General features: G+C 35.7%; 1 protein-coding gene across 4 annotated transcripts in view; it reads left to right on the forward strand.

Annotated features, from left to right (window-relative positions):
• Positions 1–5,000, forward strand: part of LOC119577931 (activin receptor type-2A-like) — a 42,568-nt gene that overhangs the window by 4,247 nt on the left and 33,321 nt on the right. The window contains exon 2 of one of the 4 annotated variants that reach the window (XM_037925617.1): positions 935–1,038. The exons of 1 other annotated variant lie outside the window; for it this stretch is intronic. The gene's annotated coding sequence lies outside the window, so the exon portion shown is untranslated. Of the gene's footprint in view, positions 1–934; positions 1,039–1,130; positions 2,272–5,000 lie in introns of those variants that run through there. 2 more of the 4 variants (XM_037925613.1, XM_037925615.1) reach the window with 2 other exon arrangements.

The following is a 5,000-nucleotide window of genomic DNA, read 5'->3' on the forward strand; positions in this document are numbered from 1 at the left end:
CCTATTATCTTAACTACCCTTATTGTTATTATTACTCTTATTATCATAATTCTACTGTTAGCACTTTATTATTACTATTGTTATTATTACTGCTGTTGTCATTACCATTATCATCATTGTTGTTATTATTATTGTTGACGCATTATTATTGTCATCTTCTATTTATGAGTATCATCACCATCAACATTCTTATCATCACCATCATTATCATTACCACCACCACCATCATCACCATCACTAGTATTATCATTATCATTATCATTGCCATCACCGTCATTATTATCATCTTCCTCATGTTCATTATCATCATAATCATCATCATCACTATTCTTATTCTCATATCATTGTTGCTAATACTGTTGCTGGTATTATTGATATTTGTTGTTTTTTCCGTTCATAATATTATTAGCAACTTAATGCTTATTATTCCTGGAATTGTAACTACTACTACCCTTATTTTCATAATTATTATTTCATCACTATTTATCATCATTATTGTTATTTTTATCATTATAAACATTATCATCATGACTGTTATTATTGGAGTATACTCTGCATATCGACAGCAGTATTGATGAATTGTGATGGTAACAAGAATAAAAGAAACATTAATAGTGGCAATAGCGATAAAAATAACATGAACAAATGGTTCACATAAATACAAATAATAACTTTAAGAGCACTCGTAACATGAATAGCTATAACGATAACAGTAACATGTACCAAATATAAATAGGGTAAGTAGAACTTTATCCCAGATGAAAACCGTATTGCATAAATAGAGGTGCGCATCACCTTTCTTAGCAAATAATTGATTTGTGTATATTTCACCGTAGCTCTCCACCCCCTAATAAAGTGATATATATCATTCTGATCCTTCACTCTTCCTCTTTACTTTAAAATTTAATTTTTCTTTTGTATCATTCAATATCAGGTCCTGGCAGATATAACCACGCCGCCCCAAGGTCTTGCGTACTTTTTGTGACGCAACGTGAACAAGTCCTTTCAGGGGTGTAAAATACCCTTACTTCTGTGAATGTAAGAACTGTTTGTTCCACGAACCTCCCGAAGTGTAATATAGGTATGAATTACATCTAAGAAAATCGCATGACGAAAAGTCCTACTGAAAGACATTACTGATTCTTCTTCTCAGTATGTACTTTTTCTGGCACCCTGCCGCCGAGCGAGTTTTGCCGCACACCTTTTTTTATACCTAAGAAATACCTGTAATGGTTTCTGATGCATAAATGATGACCGTAAACCCCCTATGCGGCAAGAAAGTGCCATAATGTGATATATTTGCAACATAGCATATCCATTTCCTGCTAAAAGGAAAAAAAGATTGATAGGCCTAACAGTTCACTATCACAAAAGGAAAAGGCAATCATCTCGATGCATAATATAAGATCATCGCAAGTTTAGTGGTGAGACATGCTCATGCAAGTGCGGTATATTCCACATAAACAGAGTAGCAACAGTTAGATATGTTGTATGGTTAATGTTGTAATGAATGGCCAGTCCGCACTCCGCATGCTGGACGACTCGCATCTCCGCGAACTGCGTACGTGCGGAACCCAACTGTTGCCTGCACGTCATTTCTACTTCGTTTTCTTGCCTACTAATCGAAAAAGCACTGCATTATCGTTTGATTGGATAGTTATTGGTGGACTAGAACTGGGTGCAAAAATGAATAAAATCCCAATATTTCATTTGTACATTGCAAAGTGAAAGTAAATGTAATGAGAATTTAGAAGTGTGTCAACATCCATCTATGGTACACAATCATGTGTTTGTTTGTTCAAAGTCGAATTTGTTGAGAAATCTGGATAATTACACCCAGCTCGTGAAACGCGCATATTCCTCACTCAAGAATTAGAAACATGGCGAGTGGAGAGTATAACAGAGAAAGATTTAATCAAAGGCTCTTGTTTGGCGATTAGTGTCCTAAGCCTCGCCGACCTTTTTCCCAATGTTCCAATACGTCGAGGCTGTGCGAGGGACGACGCTGGAAAAACACTCATTCCCTCTCCCATGCCTTCCAAATGTAAACTTGCAATGAAAAACGCAAAATACTCTACTCATATGGCGGTATTTTTCCGTGGTGCAACTCACAAATCGCTCCGCATCAGCCTCGAGGCACAGGTTTTTAGATGACTTAGAAGCAGTGGATTATATCTCGTAAAAACACACGCCATATTGGATTTCCCTAACAGATTGGGATGTCTGGACGAAATACGCCTTCCCACAGCAGCTATCTCGGGTAGTTATGCCGTAAGTGTTGGTATGTGGACGCGAGAGGATCCTGCGACCAGAAAAGAATGTGTTGCGGCAGGTGATAGGACTCGGCTCGCGTGAAATGGCCCCGAACAGCTCGTCGAGGCAGCGAGGTTTTGGGCAAGAGTTGGGCGAGTAAGAGTGGCTCGCTTGTCAGAGGTTGGAGCACTCGACGCCAAACTCGTTCTATCACGGCGAGAAGACGCCTGGGAGACCCACACGTGGTTGCAGGACTTGCGGGAAGATCTGTGAAGGGCCGAGAACAGCAGGTGAAATGGGTTATGTGACTGTCAGGGCCGAGTTTTCACCTGAAGAGTCGAGTGGTCTTGGTGGACCTCGACTGATAGTGTGGGAATACTTAGTGAATAAGAACTGTTTACGAATGAGAACTGTGTGATAATGATGTGTGATTAATAGTGATGACAAAATTGATAATGATATATGACTAAGAACTTTATTAGAACTGTTGGACTTCGTGATGTGAAGTGACCTCTAAAGAAAATGTGTGAGTTCTTGTATAATATAATTCGTTAATTATGTGAACTGTCCTCAAAAAGCTCTATTTGAATCTGTGCAAGAACTGTGATACTTAATTGTATTAGTGACAGCTCATCAGAAATGTTACATGCATCCCAGGTACTTGACAGTGATTTTTGACACTGATATTTTGGAACAAGTGATTTACATTAATGAAGCCAGAAGTTTAACAACTATTGGTCATCTGGGGTGAGAAAAATTGACACTACTCTATTTTTAGTTGAAAATTTGTGTTAACATTATATTTGGTGCAGTAAGATTGTTGGGCATTTGTCATTAGAATTGACACTTGATTATATATATATTTTTTATTTGTGAATATACATAATTTTCAATTTTGACAAGTATTGTAGTATTTAGGTAGAGTTGGCATTGAAACTGTAACAGAGCTCAGTAAATCAGATGTAAATGTTAATGAATTCCAAATAGTAAATTTTGTTTATTCCTATCCATGATAATTTATAACTATTATGATCAAAGACTTTGTTTTTTTTTAATGGCCACAATATTCACTCATTATTTTCTTTAAATGCAGTAATTGGTTTTACTAAGAAAGTTGGGATTTTCCATGCTGTTTTGATGTGGATTACTAGTTGCACAAACCATTCTCTATAATGATTTCCCCTATCCCATTCATTCCAACAATCATGGGGGAACAATGTTGAGAGGGATGGATTCAAAGTCTCCCATATTTTGTATTAACTAAAGTGGGAAATAGGTTGAGTTCGGACCTCACTGAATTCATAAATATGGGGCCACTGGTTCCTGGGCCCCCCTGCTGATATGTTGAATCTACTGTGTTGTGCCAAGGCACCTGCTGCTTTACGTATACATGCTTACTTGGCTTCTTATTTCATAGTTTCTATTTGATAGTACACCATATTTCATTACATTTTATAGTTTTCCCTTCACTAAATAATTCTGCAGTTCATGCTTTATATATATTTTTGAACACCCATTACATGTGTGATTTCTAGATTGATTGTTTTTTTCTATTCTTCTTCTTCATCTTCTACTACTACAGCATGGTACAGGGAGAGAAAGGATATTGTTCAAGAAATATTTTTCATAACTTAACACATGTAAATTGTGTTAATTGGTCTTTCTTGCTTGCTTGATTTCCATGGAGAGTTCAGTTTTTGAATTGTTGATCCATACTCTTCTTCGGCACACATTAACAGAAGGCATGCAGTTGTGAAATGTAAAGGTGTGCAAAAAGTAAGATATTTGTCATAGATATTGTACAGTAATTTGTAAATTGCAAACCAAAAAGGCATGGAATATCTCACAATTGTTTTATATTTTAGGACTGGAGTCAGTATATCCAATTCAAGGACTGGAAGTTTGACAAGAGACGATGGCTAATATCAGAGAAATTTATATTATAATTGAAATACTTTTTTCTTCTTCTTCTTCTTCTTCAAAGAAAAATCAAAAGTTGTACTATCTAATAGCTTTTATGCAATTTAGTAGAATTCAGGTATATGTGAATACTGAGTTCAAAATTTTTAAGATATTACTTGTAATTATTGTGAACCTAAATATGATATTTCTTTTATATCCCCCCCCCTAGAAATCTGTACCATATTCATAAAAAGTTTTATTCAGAAGTTTCTTAGACATCTGAAGTCACGTCAGAAAGAGAAATATTTAGATTGCATATATATTTAGGATGTATGTTTCTTAAACCAATGACACTGGGTAATCACACAGTCTACTGTCATTTTCTTTGGTGAAGCCCGTTTACCCATAGATGGCTCCATAAGTGCTCAGCCACCTGGAAGTCAATTAGTAAGCCTGTTTCCTCAGCTGATTTCCCCTTTCCTTGAGGTTTTAGATTTTTTTTTTTTTTTTTTTTTTTTTTTTTTTTATTGATACTGATGTTGTTATTCTTGTTAACATTATGACTATTATTATATTATGAACAATGCTACAAGTGATTAGAGATAAACAATAATCTTATCAAAAATCAAGGAAAAGGGTAAACACTTGAGCTAGGGTATGACTAGTAATTGACTCTTTGGTGATTAAGCACTTGTGGAGTCATCTGTGTAAAGACAAGGCTTTGAAGTAGACAGCTATATATTGATATAAAGGAAGCCAAAATCTGCAGTGTCTGACTGAAGGTCAATTTATTAAGGAGCGAATCTCCAGTATGAATATTCAGTCCATACAAAATCCTTTATGAA

The sequence above is a fragment of the Penaeus monodon genome, chromosome 10 (assembly GCF_015228065.2).
Source record: "Penaeus monodon isolate SGIC_2016 chromosome 10, NSTDA_Pmon_1, whole genome shotgun sequence".
NCBI lineage: Eukaryota > Metazoa > Arthropoda > Malacostraca > Decapoda > Penaeidae > Penaeus > Penaeus monodon.